The sequence below is a fragment of the Delphinapterus leucas genome, chromosome 19, assembly GCF_059928025.1.
Source record: "Delphinapterus leucas isolate spDelLeu-1000000601 "Yukka" chromosome 19, BTC_Dleu_Yukka2, whole genome shotgun sequence".
NCBI lineage: Eukaryota > Metazoa > Chordata > Mammalia > Artiodactyla > Monodontidae > Delphinapterus > Delphinapterus leucas.
This window is the reverse complement of record NC_143147.1, coordinates 29,490,148-29,518,001: the sequence shown is the minus strand read 5'-3', so window position 1 is coordinate 29,518,001 and position 27,854 is coordinate 29,490,148. Positions and strand designations below refer to the sequence as shown.

General features: G+C 77.0%; 27 non-coding genes across 27 annotated transcripts; all 27 read right to left on the bottom strand.

The window, feature by feature from the left end:
• Positions 1-286: 286 nt before the first annotated feature.
• LOC149746148 (5S ribosomal RNA) lies at positions 287-405 on the bottom strand. Its single transcript, XR_016390470.1, has one exon. It is a non-coding gene; the product is annotated as a 5S ribosomal RNA (ribosomal RNA).
• A 934-nt stretch (positions 406-1,339) lies between these two features.
• LOC149746147 (5S ribosomal RNA) lies at positions 1,340-1,458 on the bottom strand. Its single transcript, XR_016389638.1, has one exon. It is a non-coding gene; the product is annotated as a 5S ribosomal RNA (ribosomal RNA).
• Positions 1,459-2,391: 933 nt separating this feature from the next.
• LOC149746146 (5S ribosomal RNA) lies at positions 2,392-2,510 on the bottom strand. The gene has a single exon (XR_016390206.1). It is a non-coding gene; the product is annotated as a 5S ribosomal RNA (ribosomal RNA).
• Positions 2,511-3,431: 921 nt separating this feature from the next.
• On the bottom strand, positions 3,432-3,550 carry LOC149746145 (5S ribosomal RNA). Its single transcript, XR_016390469.1, has one exon. It is a non-coding gene; the product is annotated as a 5S ribosomal RNA (ribosomal RNA).
• A 933-nt stretch (positions 3,551-4,483) lies between these two features.
• Positions 4,484-4,602, bottom strand: LOC149746144 (5S ribosomal RNA). Its single transcript, XR_016389272.1, has one exon. It is a non-coding gene; the product is annotated as a 5S ribosomal RNA (ribosomal RNA).
• A 934-nt stretch (positions 4,603-5,536) lies between these two features.
• LOC149746143 (5S ribosomal RNA) lies at positions 5,537-5,655 on the bottom strand. Its single transcript, XR_016390468.1, has one exon. It is a non-coding gene; the product is annotated as a 5S ribosomal RNA (ribosomal RNA).
• A 934-nt stretch (positions 5,656-6,589) lies between these two features.
• Positions 6,590-6,708, bottom strand: LOC149746142 (5S ribosomal RNA). The gene has a single exon (XR_016390467.1). It is a non-coding gene; the product is annotated as a 5S ribosomal RNA (ribosomal RNA).
• Positions 6,709-7,642: 934 nt separating this feature from the next.
• On the bottom strand, positions 7,643-7,761 carry LOC149746141 (5S ribosomal RNA). The gene has a single exon (XR_016389271.1). It is a non-coding gene; the product is annotated as a 5S ribosomal RNA (ribosomal RNA).
• Positions 7,762-8,694: 933 nt separating this feature from the next.
• On the bottom strand, positions 8,695-8,813 carry LOC149746140 (5S ribosomal RNA). The gene has a single exon (XR_016390466.1). It is a non-coding gene; the product is annotated as a 5S ribosomal RNA (ribosomal RNA).
• A 933-nt stretch (positions 8,814-9,746) lies between these two features.
• On the bottom strand, positions 9,747-9,865 carry LOC149746139 (5S ribosomal RNA). The gene has a single exon (XR_016389270.1). It is a non-coding gene; the product is annotated as a 5S ribosomal RNA (ribosomal RNA).
• A 933-nt stretch (positions 9,866-10,798) lies between these two features.
• On the bottom strand, positions 10,799-10,917 carry LOC149746138 (5S ribosomal RNA). The gene has a single exon (XR_016390465.1). It is a non-coding gene; the product is annotated as a 5S ribosomal RNA (ribosomal RNA).
• Positions 10,918-11,851: 934 nt separating this feature from the next.
• LOC149746137 (5S ribosomal RNA) lies at positions 11,852-11,970 on the bottom strand. The gene has a single exon (XR_016389269.1). It is a non-coding gene; the product is annotated as a 5S ribosomal RNA (ribosomal RNA).
• A 933-nt stretch (positions 11,971-12,903) lies between these two features.
• On the bottom strand, positions 12,904-13,022 carry LOC149746136 (5S ribosomal RNA). Its single transcript, XR_016390464.1, has one exon. It is a non-coding gene; the product is annotated as a 5S ribosomal RNA (ribosomal RNA).
• A 933-nt stretch (positions 13,023-13,955) lies between these two features.
• Positions 13,956-14,074, bottom strand: LOC149746135 (5S ribosomal RNA). Its single transcript, XR_016389268.1, has one exon. It is a non-coding gene; the product is annotated as a 5S ribosomal RNA (ribosomal RNA).
• Positions 14,075-15,007: 933 nt separating this feature from the next.
• LOC149746134 (5S ribosomal RNA) lies at positions 15,008-15,126 on the bottom strand. The gene has a single exon (XR_016390463.1). It is a non-coding gene; the product is annotated as a 5S ribosomal RNA (ribosomal RNA).
• Positions 15,127-16,059: 933 nt separating this feature from the next.
• LOC149746133 (5S ribosomal RNA) lies at positions 16,060-16,178 on the bottom strand. The gene has a single exon (XR_016389267.1). It is a non-coding gene; the product is annotated as a 5S ribosomal RNA (ribosomal RNA).
• Positions 16,179-17,111: 933 nt separating this feature from the next.
• LOC149746132 (5S ribosomal RNA) lies at positions 17,112-17,230 on the bottom strand. Its single transcript, XR_016389266.1, has one exon. It is a non-coding gene; the product is annotated as a 5S ribosomal RNA (ribosomal RNA).
• A 933-nt stretch (positions 17,231-18,163) lies between these two features.
• Positions 18,164-18,282, bottom strand: LOC149746131 (5S ribosomal RNA). The gene has a single exon (XR_016390204.1). It is a non-coding gene; the product is annotated as a 5S ribosomal RNA (ribosomal RNA).
• Positions 18,283-19,203: 921 nt separating this feature from the next.
• LOC149746130 (5S ribosomal RNA) lies at positions 19,204-19,322 on the bottom strand. The gene has a single exon (XR_016390462.1). It is a non-coding gene; the product is annotated as a 5S ribosomal RNA (ribosomal RNA).
• Positions 19,323-20,256: 934 nt separating this feature from the next.
• Positions 20,257-20,375, bottom strand: LOC149746129 (5S ribosomal RNA). The gene has a single exon (XR_016390461.1). It is a non-coding gene; the product is annotated as a 5S ribosomal RNA (ribosomal RNA).
• Positions 20,376-21,309: 934 nt separating this feature from the next.
• On the bottom strand, positions 21,310-21,428 carry LOC149746128 (5S ribosomal RNA). Its single transcript, XR_016389265.1, has one exon. It is a non-coding gene; the product is annotated as a 5S ribosomal RNA (ribosomal RNA).
• A 934-nt stretch (positions 21,429-22,362) lies between these two features.
• LOC149746127 (5S ribosomal RNA) lies at positions 22,363-22,481 on the bottom strand. The gene has a single exon (XR_016390460.1). It is a non-coding gene; the product is annotated as a 5S ribosomal RNA (ribosomal RNA).
• Positions 22,482-23,414: 933 nt separating this feature from the next.
• LOC149746126 (5S ribosomal RNA) lies at positions 23,415-23,533 on the bottom strand. Its single transcript, XR_016389264.1, has one exon. It is a non-coding gene; the product is annotated as a 5S ribosomal RNA (ribosomal RNA).
• A 933-nt stretch (positions 23,534-24,466) lies between these two features.
• Positions 24,467-24,585, bottom strand: LOC149746125 (5S ribosomal RNA). Its single transcript, XR_016390459.1, has one exon. It is a non-coding gene; the product is annotated as a 5S ribosomal RNA (ribosomal RNA).
• A 934-nt stretch (positions 24,586-25,519) lies between these two features.
• On the bottom strand, positions 25,520-25,638 carry LOC149746124 (5S ribosomal RNA). Its single transcript, XR_016389637.1, has one exon. It is a non-coding gene; the product is annotated as a 5S ribosomal RNA (ribosomal RNA).
• A 933-nt stretch (positions 25,639-26,571) lies between these two features.
• On the bottom strand, positions 26,572-26,690 carry LOC149746123 (5S ribosomal RNA). Its single transcript, XR_016390203.1, has one exon. It is a non-coding gene; the product is annotated as a 5S ribosomal RNA (ribosomal RNA).
• A 921-nt stretch (positions 26,691-27,611) lies between these two features.
• On the bottom strand, positions 27,612-27,730 carry LOC149746122 (5S ribosomal RNA). Its single transcript, XR_016390458.1, has one exon. It is a non-coding gene; the product is annotated as a 5S ribosomal RNA (ribosomal RNA).
• Between the last annotated feature and the right edge of the window lie 124 nt (positions 27,731-27,854).

Here is a 27,854-nt window from a genome sequence, read left to right as displayed (position 1 = left end):
CAGGTGCAGGTCGAGGGGCTCGCTGGCCGAAGGGACGGCAACCGGGCCCGCGGTGGAGCCTGGGTCCGGGCCAGGCACCCCGGGGGCGTCTGGGGTGCGGCTGCCTTCCAGGGCCGCCTTCTGGCCGCCTGGCGGGCCGGGCCGGCGGGGAGCGCCCCCTCCGGCGCGCGCGCCGTGGTGGGAGGGGCCTGAGGAGGCGGGGCCTGCAGCGGGGCCCCGGCGCGGGCGGAGCCGGCGGCCACCGCCCGCGGGCGAGTTAAAGGAGAAGGCGGAGCGGGAGGCAAAAAGCCTACAGCACCCGGTATTCCCAGGCGGTCTCCCATCCAAGTACTAACCAGGCCCGACCCTGCTTAGCTTCCGAGATCAGACGAGATCGGGCGCGTCCAGGGTGGTATGGCCGTAGACGGGGGCGGGGACGGCGGGCTGCCTCTTGAGGCCCACTTTCGCTGGCGCTTGCGCCTCACCGCCAGCCTGGCGGTCAGCCCGCCCCGGCAGGACCCCGTCGCCCGCCCAGGCAGGGGGAACGGAGGTCTCGGGTACCGGGCGGTGGCGGAGGCGGAGGGTTTGGCCACCCCCTCCCAGCCGAGGGCGGGCGTGACCCAGCGAACCCTTCGGCGCTTGGCGCCCCGCCCAAGATCCGGCCCGTCGCTCACAGGGACGTGGCCCCGGAGGCTTCAGGGCCCGGGGCCCGCGGTGCCTTGGGCATCGCCCCTGCCCGCCCACGCGGCGCTAGGCGCCGCCCAGCCGCAGCCCGGGCCGGCCCTCCTGCCCGACAGCAGCTGGCCCGAAGCCACTGGGAGCCACCATCGTGTCGCCACGGCCCCTCAGCCCCGGCGAGGCCACCCTTGCCCGCACACCACCCGCCGAGCTCAGGAGCCCGCCCCTGGCGGCCGGCAGGCCCCTGGAAGCGGCCCCTGCCCTCGATCCCGCTCCCGCACCCGGCAGCGGCGGCGACACGGCGGGGGGCGGGGCTTTTGCCGGAGGGAGCTGTGGAGGGACACACCCACCGGCACACAGCTGGCGGCCCCGGGGCGGGGCGCCGGTGGGGGCGGCCAGGTGCAGGTCGACGGGCTCGCTGGCCGAAGGGACGGCAACCGGGCCCGCGGCGGAGCCTGGGTCCGGGCCAGGCACCCCGGGGGCGTCTGGGGTGCGGCTGCCTTCCAGGGCCGCCTTCTGGCCGCCTGGCGGGCCGGGCCGGCGGGGAGCGCCCCCTCCGGCGCGCGTGCCGTGGTGGGAGGGGCCTGAGGAGGCGGGGCCTGCAGAGGGGCCCCGGCGCGGGCGGAGCCGGCGGCCACCGCCCGCGGGCGAGTTAAAGGAGAAGGCGGAGCAGGAGGCAAAATGCCTACAGCACCCGGTATTCCCAGGCGGTCTCCCATCCAAGTACTAACCAGGCCCGACCCTGCTTAGCTTCCGAGATCAGACGAGATCGGGCGCGTCCAGGGTGGTATGGCCGTAGACGGGGGCGGGGACGGCGGGCTGCCTCTTGAGGCCCACTTTCGCTGGCGCTTGCGCCTCACCGCCAGCCTGGCGGTCAGCCCGCCCCGGCAGGACCCCGTCGCCCGCCCAGGCAGGGGGAACGGAGGTCTCGGGTACCGGGCGGTGGCGGAGGCGGAGGGTTTGGCCACCCCCTCCCAGCCGAGGACGGGCGTGACCCAGCGAACCCTTCCGCGCTTGGCGCCCCGCCCAAGATCCGGCCCGTCGCTCACAGGGACGTGGCCCCGGAGGCTTCAGGGCCCGGGGCCCGCGGTCCCTTGGGCATCGCCCCTGCCCGCCCACGCGGCGCTAGGCGCCGCCCAGCCGCAGCCCGGGCCGGACCTCCTGCCCGACAGCAGCTGGCCCGAAGCCACTGGGAGCCACCATCGTGTCGCCACGGCCCCTCAGCCCCGGCGAGGCCACCCTTGCCCGCACACCACCCGCCGAGCTCAGGAGCCCGCCCCTGGCGGCCGGCAGGCCCGGGGAAGCGGCCCCTGCCCTCGATCCCGCTCCCGCACCCGGCCGCGGCGGCGACACGGCGGGGGGCGGGGCTTTTGCCGGAGGGAGCTGTGAGGGACACACCCACCGGCACACAGGTGGCGGCCCCGGGGCGGGGCGCCGGTGGGGGCGGCCAGGTGAAGGTCGAGGGGCTCGCTGGCCGAAGGGACGGCAACCGGGCCCGCGGCGGAGCCTGGGTCCGGGCCAGGCACCCCGGGGTCGTCTGGGGTGCGGCTGCCTTCCAGGGACGCCTTCTGGCCGCCTGGCGGGCCGGGCGGTCGGGGAGCGCCCCCTCCGGCGCGCGCGCCGTGGTGGGAGGGGCCTGAGGAGGCGGGGCCTGCAGCGGGGCCCCGGCGCGGGCGGAGCCGGCGGCCACCGCCCGCGGGCGAGTTAAAGGAGAAGGCGGAGCGGGAGGCAAAAACCCTACAGCACCCGGTATTCCCATGCGGTCTCCCATCCAAGTACTAACCAGGCCCGACCCTGCTTAGCTTCCGAGATCAGACGAGATCGGGCGCGTTCAGAGTGGTATGGCCGTAGACGGGGGCGGGGACGGCGGGCTGCCTCCTGAGGCCCACTTTCGCTGGCGCTTGCGCCTCACCGCCAGCCTGGCGGTCAGCCCGCCCCGGCAGGAACCCGTCGCCCGCCCAGGCAGGGGGAACGGAGGTCTCGGGTACCGGGCGGTGGCGGAGGCGTAGGGTTTGGCCACCCCCTCCCAGCCGAGGGCGGGCGTGACCCAGCGAACACTTCGGCGCTTGGCGCCCCGCCCAAGATCCGGCCCGTCGCTCACAGGGACGTGGCCGCGGAGGCTTCAGGGCCCGGGGCCCGCGGTCCCTTGGGCATCGCCCCTGCCCGCCGACGCGGCGCTAGGAGCCGCCCAGCCGCAGCCCGGGCCGGCCCTCCTGCCCGACAGCAGCTGGCCCGAAGCCACTGGGAGCCACCATCGTGTCGCCACGGCCCCTCAGCCCCGGCGAGGCCACCCTTGCCCGCACACCACCCGCCGGGCTCAGTAGCCCGCCCCTGGCGGCCGGCAGGCCAGGGGAAGCGGCCCCTGCCCTCGATCCCGCTCCCGCACCCGGCCGCGGCGGTGACACGGCGGGGGGCGGGGCTTTTGCCGGAGGGAGCTGTGGAGGGACACACCCACCGGCACACAGGTGGCGGCCCCGGGGCGGGGCGCCGGTGGGGGCGGCCAGGTGCAGGTCGAGGGGCTCACTGGCCGAAGGGACGGCAACCGGGCCCGCGGCGGAGCCTGGGTCCGGGCCAGGCACCCCGGGGCCTCTGGGGTGCGGCTGCCTTCCAGGGCCGCCTTCTGGCCGGGCCGGCGGGGAGCGCCCCCTCCGGCGCGCGCGCCGTGGTGGGAGGGGCCTGAGGAGGAGGGGCCTGCAGCGGGGCCCCGGCGCGGGCGGAGCCGGCGGCCACCGCCCGCGGGCGAGTTAAAGGAGAAGGCGGAGCGGGAGGCAAAAAGCCTACAGCACCCGGTATTCCCAGGCGGTCTCCCATCCAAGTACTAACCAGGCCCGACCCTGCTTAGCTTCCGAGATCAGACGAGATCGGGCGCGTCCAGGGTGGTATGGCCGTAGACGGGGGCGGAGACGGCGGGCTGCCTCTTGAGGCCCACTTTCGCTGGCGCTTGCGCCTCACCGCCAGCCTGGCGGTCAGCCCGCCCCGGCAGGACCCCGTCGCCCGCCCAGGCAGGGGGAACGGAGGTCTCGGGTACCGGGCGGTGGCGGAGGCGGAGGGTTTGGCCACCCCCTCCCAGCCGAGGGAGGGCGTGACCCAGCGAACCCTTCTGCGCTTGGCGCCCCGCCCAAGATCCGGCCCGTCGCTCACAGGGACGTGGCCCCGGAGGCTTCAGGGCCCGGGGCCCGCGGTCCCTTGGGCATCGCCCCTGCCCGCCCACGCGGCGATAGGCGCCGCCCAGCCGCAGCCCGGGCCGGCCCTCCTGCCGACAGCAGCTGGCCCGAAGCCACTGGGAGCCACCATCGTGTCGCCACGGCCCCTCAGCCCCGGCGAGGCCACCCTTGCCCGCACACCACCCGCCGAGCTCAGGAGCCCGCCCCTGGCGGCCGGCAGGCCCGGGGAAGCGGCCCCGGCCCTCGATCCCGCTCCCGCACCCGGCCGCGGTGGCGACACGGCGGGAGGCGGGGCTTTTGCCGGAGGGAGCTGTGGAGGGACACACCCACCGGCACACAGGTGGCGGCCCCGGGGCGGGGCGCCGGTGGGGGCGGCCAGGTGCAGGTCGAGGGGCTCGCTGGCCGAAGGGACGGCAACCGGGCCCGCGGCGGAGCCTGGGTCCGGGCCAGGCACCCCGGGGGCGTCTGGGGTGCGGCTGCCTTCCAGGGCCGCCTTCTGGCCGCCTGGCGGGCCGGGCCGGCGGGGAGCGCCCCCTCCGGCGCGCGCGCCGTGGTGGGAGGGGCCTGAGGAAGAGGGGCCTGCAGCAGGGCCCCGGCGCGGGCGGAGCCGGCGGCCACCGCCCGCGGGCGAGTTAAAGGAGAAGGCGGAGCGGGAGGCAAAAAGCCTACAGCACCCGGTATTCCCAGGCGGTCTCCCATCCAAGTACTAACCAGGCCCGACCCTGCTTAGCTTCCGAGATCAGACGAGATCGGGCGCGTTCAGGGTGGTATGGCCGTAGACGGGGGCGGGGACGGCGGGCTGCCTCTTGAGGCCCACTTTCGCTGGCGCTTGCGCCTCACCGCCAGCCTGGCGGTCAGCCCGCCCCGGCAGGACCCCGTCGCCCGCCCAGGCAGGGGGAACGGAGGTCTCGGGTACCGGGCGGTGGCGGAGGCGGAGGGTTTGGCCACCCCCTCCCAGCCGAGGGCGGGCGTGACCCAGCGAACCCTTCGGCGCTTGGCGCCCCGCCCAAGATCCGGCCCGTCGCTCACAGGGACGTGGCCCCGGAGGCTTCAGGGCCCGGGGCCCGCGGTCCCTTGGGCATCGCCCCTGCCCGCCCACGCGGCGCTAGGCGCCGCCCAGCCGCAGCCCGGGCCGGCCCTCCTGCCCGACAGCAGCTGGCCCGAAGCCACTGGGAGCCACCATCGTGTCGCCACGGCCCCTCAGCTCCGGCGAGGCCACCCTTGCCCGCACACCACCCGCCGAGCTCAGGAGCCCGCCCCTGGCGGCCGGCAGGCCCGGGGAAGCGGCCCCTGCCCTCGATCCCGCTCCCGCACCCGGCAGCGGCGGCGACACGGCGGGGGGCGGGGCTTTTGCCGGAGGGAGCTGTGGAGGGACACACCCACCGGCACACAGGTGGCGGCCCCGGGGCGGGGCGCCGGTGGGGGCGGCCAGGTGCAGGTCGAGGGGCTCGCTGGCCGAAGGGACGGCAACCGGGCCCGCGGCGGAGCCTGGGTCCGGGCCAGGCACCCCGGGGTCGTCTGGGGTGCGGCTGCCTTCCAGGGCCGCCTTCTGGCCGCCTGGCGGGCCGGGCCGGCGGGGAGCGCCCCCTCCGGCGCGCGCGCCGTGGTGGGAGGGGCCTGAGGAGGCGGGGCCTGCAGCGGGGCCCCGGCGCGGGCGGAGCCGGCGGCCACCGCCCGCGGGCGAGTTAAAGGAGAAGGCGGAGCGGGAGGCAAAAAGCCTACAGCACCCGGTATTCCCAGGCGGTCTCCCATCCAAGTACTAACCAGGCCCGACCCTGCTTAGCTTCCGAGATCAGACGAGATCGGGCGCGTCCAGGGTGGTATGGCCGTAGACGGGGGCGGGGACGGCGGGCTGCCTCTTGAGGCCCACTTTCGCTGGCGCTTGCGCCTCACCGCCAGCCTGGCGGTCAGCCCGCCCCGGCAGGACCCCGTCGCCCGCCCAGGCAGGGGGAACGGAGGTCTCGGGTACCGGGCGGTGGCGGAGGCGGAGGGTTTGGCCACCCCCTCCCAGCCGAGGGCGGGCGTGACCCAGCGAACCCTTCGGCGCTTGGCGCCCCGCCCAAGATCCGGCCCGTCGCTCACAGGGACGTGGCCCCGGAGGCTTCAGGGCCCGGGGCCCGCGGTCCCTTGGGCATCGCCCCTGCCCGCCCACGCGGCGCTAGGCGCCGCCCAGCCGCAGCCCGGGCCGGCCCTCCTGCCCGACAGCAGCTGGCCCGAAGCCACTGGGAGCCACCATCGTGTCGCCACGGCCCCTCAGCCCCGGCGAGGCCACCCTTGCCCGCACACCACCCGCCGAGCTCAGGAGCCCGCCCCTGGCGGCCGGCAGGCCCGGGGAAGCGGCCCCTGCCCTCGATCCCGCTCCCGCACCCGGCCGCGGCGGCGACACGGCGGGGGGCGGGGCTTTTGCCGGAGGGAGCTGTGGAGGGACACACCCACCGGCACACAGGTGGCGGCCCCGGGGCGGGGCGCCGGTGGGGGCGGCCAGGTGCAGGTCGAGGGGCTCGCTGGCCGAAGGGACGGCAACCGGGCCCGCGGCGGAGCCTGGGTCCGGGCCAGGCACCCCGGGGTCGTCTGGGGTGCGGCTGCCTTCCAGGGCCGCCTTCTGGCCGCCTGGCGGGCCGGGCCGGCGGGGAGCGCCCCCTCCGGCGCGCGCGCCGTGGTGGGAGGGGCCTGAGGAGGCGGGGCCTGCAGCGGGGCCCCGGCGCGGGCGGAGCCGGCGGCCACCGCCCGCGGGCGAGTTAAAGGAGAAGGCGGAGCGGGAGGCAAAAAGCCTACAGCACCCGGTATTCCCAGGCGGTCTCCCATCCAAGTACTAACCAGGCCCGACCCTGCTTAGCTTCCGAGATCAGACGAGATCGGGCGCGTCCAGGGTGGTATGGCCGTAGACGGGGGCGGGGACGGCGGGCTGCCTCTTGAGGCCCACTTTCGCTGGCGCTTGCGCCTCACCGCCAGCCTGGCGGTCAGCCCGCCCCGGCAGGACCCCGTCGCCCGCCCAGGCAGGGGGAACGGAGGTCTCGGGTACCGGGCGGTGGCGGAGGCGGAGGGTTTGGCCACCCCCTCCCAGCCGAGGGCGGGCGTGACCCAGCGAACCCTTCGGCGCTTGGCGCCCCGCCCAAGATCCGGCCCGTCGCTCACAGGGACGTGGCCCCGGAGGCTTCAGGGCCCGGGGCCCGCGGTCCCTTGGGCATCGCCCCTGCCCGCCCACGCGGCGCTAGGCGCCGCCCAGCCGCAGCCCGGGCCGGCCCTCCTGCCCGACAGCAGCTGGCCCGAAGCCACTGGGAGCCACCATCGTGTCGCCACGGCCCCTCAGCCCCGGCGAGGCCACCCTTGCCCGCACACCACCCGCCGAGCTCAGGAGCCCGCCCCTGGCGGCCGGCAGGCCCGGGGAAGCGGCCCCTGCCCTCGATCCCGCTCCCGCACCCGGCCGCGGCGGCGACACGGCGGGGGGCGGGGCTTTTGCCGGAGGGAGCTGTGGAGGGACACACCCACCGGCACACAGGTGGCGGCCCCGGGGCGGGGCGCCGGTGGGGGCGGCCAGGTGCAGGTCGAGGGGCTCGCTGGCCGAAGGGACGGCAACCAGGCCCGAGGCGGAGCCTGGGTCCGGGCCAGGCACCCCGGGGTCGTCTGGGGTGCGGCTGCCTTCCAGGGCCGCCTTCTGGCCGCCTGGCGGGCCGGGCCGGCGGGGAGCGCCCCCTCCGGCGCGCGCGCCGTGGTGGGAGGGGCCTGAGGAGGCGGGGCCTGCAGCGGGGCCCCGGCGCGGGCGGAGCCGGCGGCCACCGCCCGCGGGCGAGTTAAAGGAGAAGGCGGAGCGGGAGGCAAAAAGCCTACAGCACCCGGTATTCCCAGGCGGTCTCCCATCCAAGTACTAACCAGGCCCGACCCTGCTTAGCTTCCGAGATCAGACGAGATCGGGCGCGTTCAGGGTGGTATGGCCGTAGACGGGGGCGGGGACGGCGGGCTGCCTCTTGAGGCCCACTTTCGCTGGCGCTTGCGCCTCACCGCCAGCCTGGCGGTCAGCCCGCCCCGGCAGGACCCCGTCGCCCGCCCAGGCAGGGGGAACGGAGGTCTCGGGTACCGGGCGGTGGCGGAGGCGGAGGGTTTGGCCACCCCCTCCCAGCCGAGGGCGGGCGTGACCCAGCGAACCCTTCCGCGCTTGGCGCCCCGCCCAAGATCCGGCCCGTCGCTCACAGGGACGTGGCCCCGGAGGCTTCAGGGCCCGGGGCCCGCGGTCCCTTGGGCATCGCCCCTGCCCGCCCACGCGGCGCTAGGCGCCGCCCAGCCGCAGCCCGGGCCGGACCTCCTGCCCGACAGCAGCTGGCCCGAAGCCACTGGGAGCCACCATCGTGTCGCCACGGCCCCTCAGCCCCGGCGAGGCCACCCTTGCCCGCACACCACCCGCCGAGCTCAGGAGCCCGCCCCTGGCGGCCGGCAGGCCCGGGGAAGCGGCCCCTGCCCTCGATCCCGCTCCCGCACCCGGCCGCGGCGGCGACACGGCGGGGGGCGGGGCTTTTGCCGGAGGGAGCTGTGAGGGACACACCCACCGGCACACAGGTGGCGGCCCCGGGGCGGGGCGCCGGTGGGGGCGGCCAGGTGCAGGTCGAGGGGCTCGCTGGCCGAAGGGACGGCAACCGGGCCCGCGGTGGAGCCTGGGTCCGGGCCAGGCACCCCGGGGGCGTCTGGGGTGCGGCTGCCTTCCAGGGCCGCCTTCTGGCCGCCTGGCGGGCCGGGCCGGCGGGGAGCGCCCCCTCCGGCGCGCGCGCCGTGGTGGGAGGGGCCTGAGGAGGCGGGGCCTGCAGCGGGGCCCCGGCGCGGGCGGAGCCGGCGGCCACCGCCCGCGGGCGAGTTAAAGGAGAAGGCGGAGCGGGAGGCAAAAAGCCTACAGCACCCGGTATTCCCAGGCGGTCTCCCATCCAAGTACTAACCAGGCCCGACCCTGCTTAGCTTCCGAGATCAGACGAGATCGGGCGCGTCCAGGGTGGTATGGCCGTAGACGGGGGCGGGGACGGCGGGCTGCCTCTTGAGGCCCACTTTCGCTGGCGCTTGCGCCTCACCGCCAGCCTGGCGGTCAGCCCGCCCCGGCAGGACCCCGTCGCCCGCCCAGGCAGGGGGAACGGAGGTCTCGGGTACCGGGCGGTGGCGGAGGCGGAGGGTTTGGCCACCCCCTCCCAGCCGAGGGAGGGCGTGACCCAGCGAACCCTTCTGCGCTTGGCGCCCCGCCCAAGATCCGGCCCGTCGCTCACAGGGACGTGGCCCCGGAGGCTTCAGGGCCCGGGGCCCGCGGTCCCTTGGGCATCGCCCCTGCCCGCCCACGCGGCGATAGGCGCCGCCCAGCCGCAGCCCGGGCCGGCCCTCCTGCCGACAGCAGCTGGCCCGAAGCCACTGGGAGCCACCATCGTGTCGCCACGGCCCCTCAGCCCCGGCGAAGCCACCCTTGCCCGCACACCACCCGCCGAGCTCAGGAGCCCGCCCCTGGCGGCCGGCAGGCCCGGGGAAGCGGCCCCGGCCCTCGATCCCGCTCCCGCACCCGGCCGCGGTGGCGACACGGCGGGAGGCGGGGCTTTTGCCGGAGGGAGCTGTGGAGGGACACACCCACCGGCACACAGGTGGCGGCCCCGGGGCGGGGCGCCGGTGGGGGCGGCCAGGTGCAGGTCGAGGGGCTCGCTGGCCGAAGGGACGGCAACCGGGCCCGCGGCGGAGCCTGGGTCCGGGCCAGGCACCCCGGGGGCGTCTGGGGTGCGGCTGCCTTCCAGGGCCGCCTTCTGGCCGCCTGGCGGGCCGGGCCGGCGGGGAGCGCCCCCTCCGGCGCGCGCGCCGTGGTGGGAGGGGCCTGAGGAAGAGGGGCCTGCAGCAGGGCCCCGGCGCGGGCGGAGCCGGCGGCCACCGCCCGCGGGCGAGTTAAAGGAGAAGGCGGAGCGGGAGGCAAAAAGCCTACAGCACCCGGTATTCCCAGGCGGTCTCCCATCCAAGTACTAACCAGGCCCGACCCTGCTTAGCTTCCGAGATCAGACGAGATCGGGCGCGTTCAGGGTGGTATGGCCGTAGACGGGGGCGGGGACGGCGGGCTGCCTCTTGAGGCCCACTTTCGCTGGCGCTTGCGCCTCACCGCCAGCCTGGCGGTCAGCCCGCCCCGGCAGGACCCCGTCGCCCGCCCAGGCAGGGGGAACGGAGGTCTCGGGTACCGGGCGGTGGCGGAGGCGGAGGGTTTGGCCACCCCCTCCCAGCCGAGGGCGGGCGTGACCCAGCGAACCCTTCGGCGCTTGGCGCCCCGCCCAAGATCCGGCCCGTCGCTCACAGGGACGTGGCCCCGGAGGCTTCAGGGCCCGGGGCCCGCGGTCCCTTGGGCATCGCCCCTGCCCGCCCACGCGGCGCTAGGCGCCGCCCAGCCGCAGCCCGGGCCGGCCCTCCTGCCCGACAGCAGCTGGCCCGAAGCCACTGGGAGCCACCATCGTGTCGCCACGGCCCCTCAGCCCCGGCGAGGCCACCCTTGCCCGCACACCACCCGCCGGGCTCAGGAGCCCGCCCCTGGCGGCCGGCAGGCCCGGGGAAGCGGCCCTGCCCTCGATCCCGCTCCCGCACCCGGCCGCGGCGGCGACACGGCGGGGGGCGGGGCTTTTGCCGGAGGGAGCTGTGGAGGGACACACCCACCGGCACACAGGTGGCGGCCCCGGGGCGGGGCGCCGGTGGGGGCGGCCAGGTGCAGGTCGAGGGGCTCGCTGGCCGAAGGGACGGCAACCGGGCCCGCGGCGGAGCCTGGGTCCGGGCCAGGCACCCCGGGGTCGTCTGGGGTGCGGCTGCCTTCCAGGGCCGCCTTCTGGCCGCCTGGCGGGCCGGGCCGGCGGGGAGCGCCCCCTCCGGCGCGCGCGCCGTGGTGGGAGGGGCCTGAGGAGGCGGGGCCTGCAGCGGGGCCCCGGCGCGGGCGGAGCCGGCGGCCACCGCCCGCGGGCGAGTTAAAGGAGAAGGCGGAGCGGGAGGCAAAAAGCCTACAGCACCCGGTATTCCCAGGCGGTCTCCCATCCAAGTACTAACCAGGCCCGACCCTGCTTAGCTTCCGAGATCAGACGAGATCGGGCGCGTCCAGGGTGGTATGGCCGTAGACGGGGGCGGGGACGGCGGGCTGCCTCTTGAGGCCCACTTTCGCTGGCGCTTGCGCCTCACCGCCAGCCTGGCGGTCAGCCCGCCCCGGCAGGACCCCGTCGCCCGCCCAGGCAGGGGGAACGGAGGTCTCGGGTACCGGGCGGTGGCGGAGGCGGAGGGTTTGGCCACCCCCTCCCAGCCGAGGGCGGGCGTGACCCAGCGAACCCTTCGGCGCTTGGCGCCCCGCCCAAGATCCGGCCCGTCGCTCACAGGGACGTGGCCCCGGAGGCTTCAGGGCCCGGGGCCCGCGGTCCCTTGGGCATCGCCCCTGCCCGCCCACGCGGCGCTAGGCGCCGCCCAGCCGCAGCCCGGGCCGGCCCTCCTGCCCGACAGCAGCTGGCCCGAAGCCACTGGGAGCCACCATCGTGTCGCCACGGCCCCTCAGCCCCGGCGAGGCCACCCTTGCCCGCACACCACCCGCCGAGCTCAGGAGCCCGCCCCTGGCGGCCGGCAGGCCCGGGGAAGCGGCCCCTGCCCTCGATCCCGCTCCCGCACCCGGCCGCGGCGGCGACACGGCGGGGGGCGGGGCTTTTGCCGGAGGGAGCTGTGGAGGGACACACCCACCGGCACACAGGTGGCGGCCCCGGGGCGGGGCGCCGGTGGGGGCGGCCAGGTGCAGGTCGAGGGGCTCGCTGGCCGAAGGGACGGCAACCAGGCCCGAGGCGGAGCCTGGGTCCGGGCCAGGCACCCCGGGGTCGTCTGGGGTGCGGCTGCCTTCCAGGGCCGCCTTCTGGCCGCCTGGCGGGCCGGGCCGGCGGGGAGCGCCCCCTCCGGCGCGCGCGCCGTGGTGGGAGGGGCCTGAGGAGGCGGGGCCTGCAGCGGGGCCCCGGCGCGGGCGGAGCCGGCGGCCACCGCCCGCGGGCGAGTTAAAGGAGAAGGCGGAGCGGGAGGCAAAAAGCCTACAGCACCCGGTATTCCCAGGCGGTCTCCCATCCAAGTACTAACCAGGCCCGACCCTGCTTAGCTTCCGAGATCAGACGAGATCGGGCGCGTTCAGGGTGGTATGGCCGTAGACGGGGGCGGGGACGGCGGGCTGCCTCTTGAGGCCCACTTTCGCTGGCGCTTGCGCCTCACCGCCAGCCTGGCGGTCAGCCCGCCCCGGCAGGACCCCGTCGCCCGCCCAGGCAGGGGGAACGGAGGTCTCGGGTACCGGGCGGTGGCGGAGGCGGAGGGTTTGGCCACCCCCTCCCAGCCGAGGGCGGGCGTGACCCAGCGAACCCTTCCGCGCTTGGCGCCCCGCCCAAGATCCGGCCCGTCGCTCACAGGGACGTGGCCCCGGAGGCTTCAGGGCCCGGGGCCCGCGGTCCCTTGGGCATCGCCCCTGCCCGCCCACGCGGCGCTAGGCGCCGCCCAGCCGCAGCCCGGGCCGGACCTCCTGCCCGACAGCAGCTGGCCCGAAGCCACTGGGAGCCACCATCGTGTCGCCACGGCCCCTCAGCCCCGGCGAGGCCACCCTTGCCCGCACACCACCCGCCGAGCTCAGGAGCCCGCCCCTGGCGGCCGGCAGGCCCGGGGAAGCGGCCCCTGCCCTCGATCCCGCTCCCGCACCCGGCCGCGGCGGCGACACGGCGGGGGGCGGGGCTTTTGCCGGAGGGAGCTGTGAGGGACACACCCACCGGCACACAGGTGGCGGCCCCGGGGCGGGGCGCCGGTGGGGGCGGCCAGGTGCAGGTCGAGGGGCTCGCTGGCCGAAGGGACGGCAACCGGGCCCGCGGTGGAGCCTGGGTCCGGGCCAGGCACCCCGGGGGCGTCTGGGGTGCGGCTGCCTTCCAGGGCCGCCTTCTGGCCGCCTGGCGGGCCGGGCCGGCGGGGAGCGCCCCCTCCGGCGCGCGCGCCGTGGTGGGAGGGGCCTGAGGAGGCGGGGCCTGCAGCGGGGCCCCGGCGCGGGCGGAGCCGGCGGCCACCGCCCGCGGGCGAGTTAAAGGAGAAGGCGGAGCGGGAGGCAAAAAGCCTACAGCACCCGGTATTCCCAGGCGGTCTCCCATCCAAGTACTAACCAGGCCCGACCCTGCTTAGCTTCCGAGATCAGACGAGATCGGGCGCGTCCAGGGTGGTATGGCCGTAGACGGGGGCGGGGACGGCGGGCTGCCTCTTGAGGCCCACTTTCGCTGGCGCTTGCGCCTCACCGCCAGCCTGGCGGTCAGCCCGCCCCGGCAGGACCCCGTCGCCCGCCCAGGCAGGGGGAACGGAGGTCTCGGGTACCGGGCGGTGGCGGAGGCGGAGGGTTTGGCCACCCCCTCCCAGCCGAGGGAGGGCGTGACCCAGCGAACCCTTCTGCGCTTGGCGCCCCGCCCAAGATCCGGCCCGTCGCTCACAGGGACGTGGCCCCGGAGGCTTCAGGGCCCGGGGCCCGCGGTCCCTTGGGCATCGCCCCTGCCCGCCCACGCGGCGATAGGCGCCGCCCAGCCGCAGCCCGGGCCGGCCCTCCTGCCGACAGCAGCTGGCCCGAAGCCACTGGGAGCCACCATCGTGTCGCCACGGCCCCTCAGCCCCGGCGAAGCCACCCTTGCCCGCACACCACCCGCCGAGCTCAGGAGCCCGCCCCTGGCGGCCGGCAGGCCCGGGGAAGCGGCCCCGGCCCTCGATCCCGCTCCCGCACCCGGCCGCGGTGGCGACACGGCGGGAGGCGGGGCTTTTGCCGGAGGGAGCTGTGGAGGGACACACCCACCGGCACACAGGTGGCGGCCCCGGGGCGGGGCGCCGGTGGGGGCGGCCAGGTGCAGGTCGAGGGGCTCGCTGGCCGAAGGGACGGCAACCGGGCCCGCGGCGGAGCCTGGGTCCGGGCCAGGCACCCCGGGGGCGTCTGGGGTGCGGCTGCCTTCCAGGGCCGCCTTCTGGCCGCCTGGCGGGCCGGGCCGGCGGGGAGCGCCCCCTCCGGCGCGCGCGCCGTGGTGGGAGGGGCCTGAGGAAGAGGGGCCTGCAGCAGGGCCCCGGCGCGGGCGGAGCCGGCGGCCACCGCCCGCGGGCGAGTTAAAGGAGAAGGCGGAGCGGGAGGCAAAAAGCCTACAGCACCCGGTATTCCCAGGCGGTCTCCCATCCAAGTACTAACCAGGCCCGACCCTGCTTAGCTTCCGAGATCAGACGAGATCGGGCGCGTTCAGGGTGGTATGGCCGTAGACGGGGGCGGGGACGGCGGGCTGCCTCTTGAGGCCCACTTTCGCTGGCGCTTGCGCCTCACCGCCAGCCTGGCGGTCAGCCCGCCCCGGCAGGACCCCGTCGCCCGCCCAGGCAGGGGGAACGGAGGTCTCGGGTACCGGGCGGTGGCGGAGGCGGAGGGTTTGGCCACCCCCTCCCAGCCGAGGGCGGGCGTGACCCAGCGAACCCTTCGGCGCTTGGCGCCCCGCCCAAGATCCGGCCCGTCGCTCACAGGGACGTGGCCCCGGAGGCTTCAGGGCCCGGGGCCCGCGGTCCCTTGGGCATCGCCCCTGCCCGCCCACGCGGCGCTAGGCGCCGCCCAGCCGCAGCCCGGGCCGGCCCTCCTGCCCGACAGCAGCTGGCCCGAAGCCACTGGGAGCCACCATCGTGTCGCCACGGCCCCTCAGCCCCGGCGAGGCCACCCTTGCCCGCACACCACCCGCCGGGCTCAGGAGCCCGCCCCTGGCGGCCGGCAGGCCCGGGGAAGCGGCCCTGCCCTCGATCCCGCTCCCGCACCCGGCCGCGGCGGCGACACGGCGGGGGGCGGGGCTTTTGCCGGAGGGAGCTGTGGAGGGACACACCCACCGGCACACAGGTGGCGGCCCCGGGGCGGGGCGCCGGTGGGGGCGGCCAGGTGCAGGTCGAGGGGCTCGCTGGCCGAAGGGACGGCAACCGGGCCCGCGGCGGAGCCTGGGTCCGGGCCAGGCACCCCGTGGGCGTCTGGGGTGCGGCTGCCTTCCAGGGCCGCCTTCTGGCCGCCTGGCGGGCCGGGCCGGCGGGGAGCGCCCCCTCCGGCGCGCGCGCCGTGGTGGGAGGGGCCTGAGGAGGCGGGGCCTGCAGCGGGGCCCCGGCGCGGGCGGAGCCGGCGGCCACCGCCCGCGGGCGAGTTAAAGGAGAAGGCGGAGCGGGAGGCAAAAAGCCTACAGCACCCGGTATTCCCAGGCGGTCTCCCATCCAAGTACTAACCAGGCCCGACCCTGCTTAGCTTCCGAGATCAGACGAGATCGGGCGCGTCCAGGGTGGTATGGCCGTAGACGGGGGCGGGGACGGCGGGCTGCCTCTTGAGGCCCACTTTCGCTGGCGCTTGCGCCTCACCGCCAGCCTGGCGGTCAGCCCGCCCCGGCAGGACCCCGTCGCCCGCCCAGGCAGGGGGAACGGAGGTCTCGGGTACCGGGCGGTGGCGGAGGCGGAGGGTTTGGCCACCCCCTCCCAGCCGAGGGAGGGCGTGACCCAGCGAACCCTTCTGCGCTTGGCGCCCCGCCCAAGATCCGGCCCGTCGCTCACAGGGACGTGGCCCCGGAGGCTTCAGGGCCCGGGGCCCGCGGTCCCTTGTGCATCGCCCCTGCCCGCCCACGCGGCGATAGGCGCCGCCCAGCCGCAGCCCGGGCCGGCCCTCCTGCCGACAGCAGCTGGCCCGAAGCCACTGGGAGCCACCATCGTGTCGCCACGGCCCCTCAGCCCCGGCGAGGCCACCCTTGCCCGCACACCACCCGCCGAGCTCAGGAGCCCGCCCCTGGCGGCCGGCAGGCCCGGGGAAGCGGCCCCGGCCCTCGATCCCGCTCCCGCACCCGGCCGCGGTGGCGACACGGCGGGGGGCGGGGCTTTTGCCGGAGGGAGCTGTGGAGGGACACACCCACCGGCACACAGGTGGCGGCCCCGGGGCGGGGCGCCGGTGGGGGCGGCCAGGTGCAGGTCGAGGGGCTCGCTGGCCGAAGGGACGGCAACCGGGCCCGCGGCGGAGCCTGGGTCCGGGCCAGGCACCCCGGGGGCGTCTGGGGTGCGGCTGCCTTCCAGGGCCGCCTTCTGGCCGCCTGGCGGGCCGGGCCGGCGGGGAGCGCCCCCTCCGGCGCGCGCGCCGTGGTGGGAGGGGCCTGAGGAAGAGGGGCCTGCAGCAGGGCCCCGGCGCGGGCGGAGCCGGCGGCCACCGCCCGCGGGCGAGTTAAAGGAGAAGGCGGAGCGGGAGGCAAAAAGCCTACAGCACCCGGTATTCCCAGGCGGTCTCCCATCCAAGTACTAACCAGGCCCGACCCTGCTTAGCTTCCGAGATCAGACGAGATCGGGCGCGTTCAGGGTGGTATGGCCGTAGACGGGGGCGGGGACGGCGGGCTGCCTCTTGAGGCCCACTTTCGCTGGCGCTTGCGCCTCACCGCCAGCCTGGCAGTCAGCCCGCCCCGGCAGGACCCCGTCGCCCGCCCAGGCAGGGGGAACGGAGGTCTCGGGTACCGGGCGGTGGCGGAGGCGGAGGGTTTGGCCACCCCCTCCCAGCCGAGGGCGGGCGTGACCCAGCGAACCCTTCGGCGCTTGGCGCCCCGCCCAAGATCCGGCCCGTCGCTCACAGGGACGTGGCCCCGGAGGCTTCAGGGCCCGGGGCCCGCGGTCCCTTGGGCATCGCCCCTGCCCGCCCACGCGGCGCTAGGCGCCGCCCAGCCGCAGCCCGGGCCGGCCCTCCTGCCCGACAGCAGCTGGCCCGAAGCCACTGGGAGCCACCATCGTGTCGCCACGGCCCCTCAGCCCCGGCGAGGCCACCCTTGCCCGCACACCACCCGCCGGGCTCAGGAGCCCGCCCCTGGCGGCCGGCAGGCCCGGGGAAGCGGCCCTGCCCTCGATCCCGCTCCCGCACCCGGCCGCGGCGGCGACACGGCGGGGGGCGGGGCTTTTGCCGGAGGGAGCTGTGGAGGGACACACCCACCGGCACACAGGTGGCGGCCCCGGGGCGGGGCGCCGGTGGGGGCGGCCAGGTGCAGGTCGAGGGGCTCGCTGGCCGAAGGGACGGCAACCGGGCCCGCGGCGGAGCCTGGGTCCGGGCCAGGCACCCCGGGGGCGTCTGGGGTGCGGCTGCCTTCCAGGGCCGCCTTCTGGCCGCCTGGCGGGCCGGGCCGGCGGGGAGCGCCCCCTCCGGCGCGCGCGCCGTGGTGGGAGGGGCCTGAGGAGGCGGGGCCTGCAGCGGGACCCCGGCGCGGGCGGAGCCGGCGGCCACCGCCCGCGGGCGAGTTAAAGGAGAAGGCGGAGCTGGAGGCAAAAAGCCTACAGCACCCGGTATTCCCAGGCGGTCTCCCATCCAAGTACTAACCAGGCCCGACCCTGCTTAGCTTCCGAGATCAGACGAGATCGGGCGCGTTCAGGGTGGTATGGCCGTAGACGGGGGCGGGGACGGCGGGCTGCCTCTTGAGGCCCACTTTCGCTGGCGCTTGCGCCTCACCGCCAGCCTGGCGGTCAGCCCGCCCCGGCAGGACCCCGTCGCCCGCCCAGGCAGGGGGAACGGAGGTCTCGGGTACCGGGCGGTGGCGGAGGCGGAGGGTTTGGCCACCCCCTCCCAGCCGAGGACGGGCGTGACCCAGCGAACCCTTCCGCGCTTGGCGCCCCGCCCAAGATCCGGCCCGTCGCTCACAGGGACGTGGCCCCGGAGGCTTCAGGGCCCGGGGCCCGCGGTCCCTTGGGCATCGCCCCTGCCCGCCCACGCGGCGCTAGGCGCCGCCCAGCCGCAGCCCGGGCCGGACCTCCTGCCCGACAGCAGCTGGCCCGAAGCCACTGGGAGCCACCATCGTGTCGCCACGGCCCCTCAGCCCCGGCGAGGCCACCCTTGCCCGCACACCACCCGCCGAGCTCAGGAGCCCGCCCCTGGCGGCCGGCAGGCCCGGGGAAGCGGCCCCTGCCCTCGATCCCGCTCCCGCACCCGGCCGCGGCGGCGACACGGCGGGGGGCGGGGCTTTTGCCGGAGGGAGCTGTGAGGGACACACCCACCGGCACACAGGTGGCGGCCCCGGGGCGGGGCGCCGGTGGGGGCGGCCAGGTGAAGGTCGAGGGGCTCGCTGGCCGAAGGGACGGCAACCGGGCCCGCGGCGGAGCCTGGGTCCGGGCCAGGCACCCCGGGGTCGTCTGGGGTGCGGCTGCCTTCCAGGGACGCCTTCTGGCCGCCTGGCGGGCCGGGCGGTCGGGGAGCGCCCCCTCCGGCGCGCGCGCCGTGGTGGGAGGGGCCTGAGGAGGCGGGGCCTGCAGCGGGGCCCCGGCGCGGGCGGAGCCGGCGGCCACCGCCCGCGGGCGAGTTAAAGGAGAAGGCGGAGCGGGAGGCAAAAACCCTACAGCACCCGGTATTCCCATGCGGTCTCCCATCCAAGTACTAACCAGGCCCGACCCTGCTTAGCTTCCGAGATCAGACGAGATCGGGCGCGTTCAGAGTGGTATGGCCGTAGACGGGGGCGGGGACGGCGGGCTGCCTCCTGAGGCCCACTTTCGCTGGCGCTTGCGCCTCACCGCCAGCCTGGCGGTCAGCCCGCCCCGGCAGGAACCCGTCGCCCGCCCAGGCAGGGGGAACGGAGGTCTCGGGTACCGGGCGGTGCCGGAGGCGTAGGGTTTGGCCACCCCCTCCCAGCCGAGGGCGGGCGTGACCCAGCGAACCCTTCGGCGCTTGGCGCCCCGCCCAAGATCCGGCCCGTCGCTCACAGGGACGTGGCCGCGGAGGCTTCAGGGCCCGGGGCCCGCGGTCCCTTGGGCATCGCCCCTGCCCGCCGACGCGGCGCTAGGAGCCGCCCAGCCGCAGCCCGGGCCGGCCCTCCTGCCCGACAGCAGCTGGCCCGAAGCCACTGGGAGCCACCATCGTGTCGCCACGGCCCCTCAGCCCCGGCGAGGCCACCCTTGCCCGCACACCACCCGCCGGGCTCAGTAGCCCGCCCCTGGCGGCCGGCAGGCCAGGGGAAGCGGCCCCTGCCCTCGATCCCGCTCCCGCACCCGGCCGCGGCCGTGACACGGCGGGGGGCGGGGCTTTTGCCGGAGGGAGCTGTGGAGGGACACACCCACCGGCACACAGGTGGCGGCCCCGGGGCGGGGCGCCGGTGGGGGCGGCCAGGTGCAGGTCGAGGGGCTCACTGGCCGAAGGGACGGCAACCGGGCCCGCGGCGGAGCCTGGGTCCGGGCCAGGCACCCCGGGGCCTCTGGGGTGCGGCTGCATTCCAGGGCCGCCTTCTGGCCGGGCCGGCGGGGAGCGCCCCCTCCGGCGCGCGCGCCGTGGTGGGAGGGGCCTGAGGAGGAGGGGCCTGCAGCGGGGCCCCGGCGCGGGCGGAGCCGGCGGCCACCGCCCGCGGGCGAGTTAAAGGAGAAGGCGGAGCGGGAGGCAAAAAGCCTACAGCACCCGGTATTCCCAGGCGGTCTCCCATCCAAGTACTAACCAGGCCCGACCCTGCTTAGCTTCCGAGATCAGACGAGATCGGGCGCGTCCAGGGTGGTATGGCCGTAGACGGGGGCGGAGACGGCGGGCTGCCTCTTGAGGCCCACTTTCGCTGGCGCTTGCGCCTCACCGCCAGCCTGGCGGTCAGCCCGCCCCGGCAGGACCCCGTCGCCCGCCCAGGCAGGGGGAACGGATGTCTCGGGTACCGGGCGGTGGCGGAGGCGGAGGGTTTGGCCACCCCCTCCCAGCCGAGGGCGGGCGTGACCCAGCGAACCCTTCGGCGCTTGGCGCCCCGTCCAAGATCCGGCCCGTCGCTCACAGGGACGTGGCCCCGGAGGCTTCAGGGCCCGGGGCCCGCGGTGCCTTGGGCATCGCCCCTGCCCGCCCACGCGGCGCTAGGCGCCGCCCAGCCGCAGCCCGGGCCGACCCTCCTGCCCGACAGCAGCTTGCCCGAAGCCACTGTGAGCCACCATCGTGTCGCCACGGCCCCTCAGCCCCGGCGAGGCCACCCTTGCCCGCACACCACCCGCCGAGCTCAGGAGCCCGCCCCTGGGGGCCGGCAGGCCCGGGGAAGCGGCCCCTGCCGTCGATCCCGCTCCCGCACCCGGCCGCGGCGGCGACACGGCGGGGGGCGGGGCTTTTGCCTGAGGGAGCTGTGGAGGGACACACCCACCGGCACACAGGTGGCGGCCCCGGGGCTGGGCGCCGGTGGGGGCGGCCAGGTGCAGGTCGAGGGGCTCGCTGGCCGAAGGGACGGCAACCGGGCCCGCGGCGGAGCCTGGGTCCGGGCCAGGCACCCCGGGGGCGTCTGGGGTGCGGCTGACTTCCAGGGCCGCCTTCTGGCCGCCTGGCGGGCCGGGCCGGCGGGGAGCGCCCCCTCCGGCGCGCGCGCCGTGGTGGGAGGGGCCTGAGGAGGCGGGGCCTGCAGCGGGGCCCCGGCGCGGGCGGAGCCGGCGGCCACCGCCCGCGGGCGAGTTAAAGGAGAAGGCGGAGCGGGAGGCAAAAAGCCTACAGCACCCGGTATTCCCAGGCGGTCTCCCATCCAAGTACTAACCAGGCCCGACCCTGCTTAGCTTCCGAGATCAGACGAGATCGGGCGCGTCCAGGGTGGTATGGCCGTAGACGGGGGCGGGGACGGCGGGCTGCCTCTTGAGGCCCACTTTCGCTGGCGCTTGCGCCTCACCGCCAGCCTGGCGGTCAGCCCGCCCCGGCAGGACCCCGTCGCCCGCCCAGGCAGGGGGAACGGAGGTCTCGGGTACCGGGCGGTGGCGGAGGCGGAGGGTTTGGCCACCCCCTCCCAGCCGAGGGCGGGCGTGACCCAGCGAACCCTTCCGCGCTTGGCGCCCCGCCCAAGATCCGGCCCGTCGCTCACAGGGACGTGGCCCCGGAGGCTTCAGGGCCCGGGGCCCGCGGTCCCTTGGGCATCGCCCCTGCCCGCCCACGCGGCGCTAGGCGCCGCCCAGCCGCAGCCCGGGCCGGCCCTCCTGCCCGACAGCAGCTGGCCCGAAGCCACTGGGAGCCACCATCGTGTCGCCACGGCCCCTCAGCCCCGGCGAGGCCACCCTTGCCCGCACACCACCCGCCGAGCTCAGGAGCCCGCCCCTGGCGGCCGGCAGGCCCGGGGAAGCGGCCCCTGCCCTCGATCCCGCTCCCGCACCCGGCCGCGGCGGCGACACGGCGGGGGGCGGGGCTTTTGCCGGAGGGAGCTGTGGAGGGACACACCCACCGGCACACAGGTGGCGGCCCCGGGGCGGGGCGCCGGTGGGGGCGGCCAGGTGCAGGTCGAGGGGCTCGCTGGCCGAAGGGACGGCAACCAGGCCCGCGGCGGAGCCTGGGTCCGGGCCAGGCACCCCGGGGTCGTCTGGGGTGCGGCTGCCTTCCAGGGCCGCCTTCTGGCCGCCTGGCGGGCCGGGCCGGCGGGGAGCGCCCCCTCCGGCGCGCGCGCCGTGGTGGGAGGGGCCTGAGGAGGCGGGGCCTGCAGCGGGGCCCCGGCGCGGGCGGAGCCGGCGGCCACCGCCCGCGGGCGAGTTAAAGGAGAAGGCGGAGCGGGAGGCAAAAAGCCTACAGCACCCGGTATTCCCAGGCGGTCTCCCATCCAAGTACTAACCAGGCCCGACCCTGCTTAGCTTCCGAGATCAGACGAGATCGGGCGCGTTCAGGGTGGTATGGCCGTAGACGGGGGCGGGGACGGCGGGCTGCCTCTTGAGGCCCACTTTCGCTGGCGCTTCCGCCTCACCGCCAGCCTGGCGGTCAGCCCGCCCCGGCAGGACCCCGTCACCCGCCCAGGCAGGGGGAACGGAGGTCTCGGGTACCGGGCGGTGGCGGAGGCGGAGGGTTTGGCCACCCCCTCCCAGCCGAGGGAGGGCGTGACCCAGCGAACCCTTCTGCGCTTGGCGCCCCGCCCAAGATCCGGCCCGTCGCTCACAGGGACGTGGCCCCGGAGGCTTCAGGGCCCGGGGCCCGCGGTCCCTTGGGCATCGCCCCTGCCCGCCCACGCGGCGCTAGGCGCCGCCCAGCCGCAGCCCGGGCCGACCCTCCTGCCCGACAGCAGCTGGCCCGAAGCCACTGGGAGCCACCATCGTGTCGCCACGGCCCCTCAGCCCCGGCGAGGCCACCCTTGCCCGCACACCACCCGCCGAGCTCAGGAGCCCGCCCCTGGCGGCCGGCAGGCCCGGGGAAGCGGCCCCTGCCCTCGATCCCGCTCCCGCACCCGGCAGCGGCGGCGACACGGCGGGGGGCGGGGCTTTTGCCGGAGGGAGCTGTGGAGGGACACACCCACCGGCACACAGGTGGCGGCCCCGGGGCGGGGCGCCGGTGGGGGCGGCCAGGTGCAGGTCGACAGGCTCGCTGGCCGAAGGGACGGCAACCGGGCCCGCGGCGGAGCCTGGGTCCGGGCCAGGCACCCCGGGGGCGTCTGGGGTGCGGCTGACTTCCAGGGCCGCCTTCTGGCCGCCTGGCGGGCCGGGCCGGCGGGGAGCGCCCCCTCCGGCGCGCGCGCCGTGGTGGGAGGGGCCTGAGGAGGCGGGGCCTGCAGCGGGGCCCCGGCGCGGGCGGAGCCGGCGGCCACCGCCCGCGGGCGAGTTAAAGGAGAAGGCGGAGCGGGAGGCAAAAAGCCTACAGCACCCGGTATTCCCAGGCGGTCTCCCATCCAAGTACTAACCAGGCCCGACCCTGCTTAGCTTCCGAGATCAGACGAGATCGGGCGCGTCCAGGGTGGTATGGCCGTAGACGGGGGCGGGGACGGCGGGCTGCCTCTTGAGGCCCACTTTCGCTGGCGCTTGCGCCTCACCGCCAGCCTGGCGGTCAGCCCGCCCCGGCAGGACCCCGTCGCCCGCCCAGGCAGGGGGAACGGAGGTCTCGGGTACCGGGCGGTGGCGGAGGCGGAGGGTTTGGCCACCCCCTCCCAGCCGAGGGAGGGCGTGACCCAGCGAACCCTTCTGCGCTTGGCGCCCCGCCCAAGATCCGGCCCGTCGCTCACAGGGACGTGGCCCCGGAGGCTTCAGGGCCCGGGGCCCGCGGTCCCTTGGGCATCGCCCCTGCCCGCCCACGCGGCGATAGGCGCCGCCCAGCCGCAGCCCGGGCCGACCCTCCTGCCGACAGCAGCTGGCCCGAAGCCACTGGGAGCCACCATCGTGTCGCCACGGCCCCTCAGCCCCGGCGAGGCCACCCTTGCCCGCACACCACCCGCCGAGCTCAGGAGCCCGCCCCTGGCGGCCGGCAGGCCCGGGGAAGCGGCCCCGGCCCTCGATCCCGCTCCCGCACCCGGCCGCGGTGGCGACACGGCGGGGGGCGGGGCTTTTGCCGGAGGGAGCTGTGGAGGGACACACCCACCGGCACACAGGTGGCGGCCCCGGGGCGGGGCGCCGGTGGGGGCGGCCAGGTGCAGGTCGAGGGGCTCGCTGGCCGAAGGGACGGCAACCGGGCCCGCGGCGGAGCCTGGGTCCGGGCCAGGCACCCCGGGGGCGTCTGGGGTGCGGCTGCCTTCCAGGGCCGCCTTCTGGCCGCCTGGCGGGCCGGGCCGGCGGGGAGCGCCCCCTCCGGCGCGCGCGCCGTGGTGGGAGGGGCCTGAGGAAGAGGGGCCTGCAGCAGGGCCCCGGCGCGGGCGGAGCCGGCGGCCACCGCCCGCGGGCGAGTTAAAGGAGAAGGCGGAGCGGGAGGCAAAAAGCCTACAGCACCCGGTATTCCCAGGCGGTCTCCCATCCAAGTACTAACCAGGCCCGACCCTGCTTAGCTTCCGAGATCAGACGAGATCGGGCGCGTTCAGGGTGGTATGGCCGTAGACGGGGGCGGGGACGGCGGGCTGCCTCTTGAGGCCCACTTTCGCTGGCGCTTGCGCCTCACCGCCAGCCTGGCGGTCAGCCCGCCCCGGCAGGACCCCGTCGCCCGCCCAGGCAGGGGGAACGGAGGTCTCGGGTACCGGGCGGTGGCGGAGGCGGAGGGTTTGGCCACCCCCTCCCAGCCGAGGGCGGGCGTGACCCAGCGAACCCTTCCGCGCTTGGCGCCCCGCCCAAGATCCGGCCCGTCGCTCACAGGGACGTGGCGCCGGAGGCTTCAGGGCCCGGGGCCCGCGGTCCCTTGGGCATCGCCCCTGCCCGCCCACGCGGCGCTAGGCGCCGCCCAGCCGCAGCCCGGGCCGGACCTCCTGCCCGACAGCAGCTGGCCCGAAGCCACTGGGAGCCACCATCGTGTCGCCACGGCCCCTCAGCCCCGGCGAGGCCACCCTTGCCCGCACACCACCCGCCGAGCTCAGGAGCCCGCCCCTGGCGGCCGGCAGGCCCGGGGAAGCGGCCCCTGCCCTCGATCCCGCTCCCGCACCCGGCCGCGGCGGCGACACGGCGGGGGGCGGGGCTTTTGCCGGAGGGAGCTGTGAGGGACACACCCACCGGCACACAGGTGGCGGCCCCGGGGCGGGGCGCCGGTGGGGGCGGCCAGGTGCAGGTCGAGGGGCTCGCTGGCCGAAGGGACGGCAACCGGGCCCGCGGTGGAGCCTGGGTCCGGGCCAGGCACCCCGGGGGCGTCTGGGGTGCGGCTGCCTTCCAGGGCCGCCTTCTGGCCGCCTGGCGGGCCGGGCCGGCGGGGAGCGCCCCCTCCGGCGCGCGCGCCGTGGTGGGAGGGGCCTGAGGAGGCGGGGCCTGCAGCGGGGCCCCGGCGCGGGCGGAGCCGGCGGCCACCGCCCGCGGGCGAGTTAAAGGAGAAGGCGGAGCGGGAGGCAAAAAGCCTACAGCACCCGGTATTCCCAGGCGGTCTCCCATCCAAGTACTAACCAGGCCCGACCCTGCTTAGCTTCCGAGATCAGACGAGATCGGGCGCGTCCAGGGTGGTATGGCCGTAGACGGGGGCGGGGACGGCGGGCTGCCTCTTGAGGCCCACTTTCGCTGGCGCTTGCGCCTCACCGCCAGCCTGGCGGTCAGCCCGCCCCGGCAGGACCCCGTCGCCCGCCCAGGCAGGGGGAACGGAGGTCTCGGGTACCGGGCGGTGGCGGAGGCGGAGGGTTTGGCCACCCCCTCCCAGCCGAGGGCGGGCGTGACCCAGCGAACCCTTCGGCGCTTGGCGCCCCGCCCAAGATCCGGCCCGTCGCTCACAGGGACGTGGCCCCGGAGGCTTCAGGGCCCGGGGCCCGCGGTGCCTTGGGCATCGCCCCTGCCCGCCCACGCGGCGCTAGGCGCCGCCCAGCCGCAGCCCGGGCCGGCCCTCCTGCCCGACAGCAGCTGGCCCGAAGCCACTGGGAGCCACCATCGTGTCGCCACGGCCCCTCAGCCCCGGCGAGGCCACCCTTGCCCGCACACCACCCGCCGAGCTCAGGAGCCCGCCCCTGGCGGCCGGCAGGCCCCTGGAAGCGGCCCCTGCCCTCGATCCCGCTCCCGCACCCGGCAGCGGCGGCGACACGGCGGGGGGCGGGGCTTTTGCCGGAGGGAGCTGTGGAGGGACACACCCACCGGCACACAGCTGGCGGCCCCGGGGCGGGGCGCCGGTGGGGGCGGCCAGGTGCAGGTCGACGGGCTCGCTGGCCGAAGGGACGGCAACCGGGCCCGCGGCGGAGCCTGGGTCCGGGCCAGGCACCCCGGGGGCGTCTGGGGTGCGGCTGCCTTCCAGGGCCGCCTTCTGGCCGCCTGGCGGGCCGGGCCGGCGGGGAGCGCCCCCTCCGGCGCGCGTGCCGTGGTGGGAGGGGCCTGAGGAGGCGGGGCCTGCAGAGGGGCCCCGGCGCGGGCGGAGCCGGCGGCCACCGCCCGCGGGCGAGTTAAAGGAGAAGGCGGAGCAGGAGGCAAAATGCCTACAGCACCCGGTATTCCCAGGCGGTCTCCCATCCAAGTACTAACCAGGCCCGACCCTGCTTAGCTTCCGAGATCAGACGAGATCGGGCGCGTCCAGGGTGGTATGGCCGTAGACGGGGGCGGGGACGGCGGGCTGCCTCTTGAGGCCCACTTTCGCTGGCGCTTGCGCCTCACCGCCAGCCTGGCGGTCAGCCCGCCCCGGCAGGACCCCGTCGCCCGCCCAGGCAGGGGGAACGGAGGTCTCGGGTACCGGGCGGTGGCGGAGGCGGAGGGTTTGGCCACCCCCTCCCAGCCGAGGACGGGCGTGACCCAGCGAACCCTTCCGCGCTTGGCGCCCCGCCCAAGATCCGGCCCGTCGCTCACAGGGACGTGGCCCCGGAGGCTTCAGGGCCCGGGGCCCGCGGTCCCTTGGGCATCGCCCCTGCCCGCCCACGCGGCGCTAGGCGCCGCCCAGCCGCAGCCCGGGCCGGACCTCCTGCCCGACAGCAGCTGGCCCGAAGCCACTGGGAGCCACCATCGTGTCGCCACGGCCCCTCAGCCCCGGCGAGGCCACCCTTGCCCGCACACCACCCGCCGAGCTCAGGAGCCCGCCCCTGGCGGCCGGCAGGCCCGGGGAAGCGGCCCCTGCCCTCGATCCCGCTCCCGCACCCGGCCGCGGCGGCGACACGGCGGGGGGCGGGGCTTTTGCCGGAGGGAGCTGTGAGGGACACACCCACCGGCACACAGGTGGCGGCCCCGGGGCGGGGCGCCGGTGGGGGCGGCCAGGTGAAGGTCGAGGGGCTCGCTGGCCGAAGGGACGGCAACCGGGCCCGCGGCGGAGCCTGGGTCCGGGCCAGGCACCCCGGGGTCGTCTGGGGTGCGGCTGCCTTCCAGGGACGCCTTCTGGCCGCCTGGCGGGCCGGGCGGTCGGGGAGCGCCCCCTCCGGCGCGCGCGCCGTGGTGGGAGGGGCCTGAGGAGGCGGGGCCTGCAGCGGGGCCCCGGCGCGGGCGGAGCCGGCGGCCACCGCCCGCGGGCGAGTTAAAGGAGAAGGCGGAGCGGGAGGCAAAAACCCTACAGCACCCGGTATTCCCATGCGGTCTCCCATCCAAGTACTAACCAGGCCCGACCCTGCTTAGCTTCCGAGATCAGACGAGATCGGGCGCGTTCAGAGTGGTATGGCCGTAGACGGGGGCGGGGACGGCGGGCTGCCTCCTGAGGCCCACTTTCGCTGGCGCTTGCGCCTCACCGCCAGCCTGGCGGTCAGCCCGCCCCGGCAGGAACCCGTCGCCCGCCCAGGCAGGGGGAACGGAGGTCTCGGGTACCGGGCGGTGGCGGAGGCGTAGGGTTTGGCCACCCCCTCCCAGCCGAGGGCGGGCGTGACCCAGCGAACACTTCGGCGCTTGGCGCCCCGCCCAAGATCCGGCCCGTCGCTCACAGGGACGTGGCCGCGGAGGCTTCAGGGCCCGGGGCCCGCGGTCCCTTGGGCATCGCCCCTGCCCGCCGACGCGGCGCTAGGAGCCGCCCAGCCGCAGCCCGGGCCGGCCCTCCTGCCCGACAGCAGCTGGCCCGAAGCCACTGGGAGCCACCATCGTGTCGCCACGGCCCCTCAGCCCCGGCGAGGCCACCCTTGCCCGCACACCACCCGCCGGGCTCAGTAGCCCGCCCCTGGCGGCCGGCAGGCCAGGGGAAGCGGCCCCTGCCCTCGATCCCGCTCCCGCACCCGGCCGCGGCGGTGACACGGCGGGGGGCGGGGCTTTTGCCGGAGGGAGCTGTGGAGGGACACACCCACCGGCACACAGGTGGCGGCCCCGGGGCGGGGCGCCGGTGGGGGCGGCCAGGTGCAGGTCGAGGGGCTCACTGGCCGAAGGGACGGCAACCGGGCCCGCGGCGGAGCCTGGGTCCGGGCCAGGCACCCCGGGGCCTCTGGGGTGCGGCTGCCTTCCAGGGCCGCCTTCTGGCCGGGCCGGCGGGGAGCGCCCCCTCCGGCGCGCGCGCCGTGGTGGGAGGGGCCTGAGGAGGAGGGGCCTGCAGCGGGGCCCCGGCGCGGGCGGAGCCGGCGGCCACCGCCCGCGGGCGAGTTAAAGGAGAAGGCGGAGCGGGAGGCAAAAAGCCTACAGCACCCGGTATTCCCAGGCGGTCTCCCATCCAAGTACTAACCAGGCCCGACCCTGCTTAGCTTCCGAGATCAGACGAGATCGGGCGCGTCCAGGGTGGTATGGCCGTAGACGGGGGCGGAGACGGCGGGCTGCCTCTTGAGGCCCACTTTCGCTGGCGCTTGCGCCTCACCGCCAGCCTGGCGGTCAGCCCGCCCCGGCAGGACCCCGTCGCCCGCCCAGGCAGGGGGAACGGAT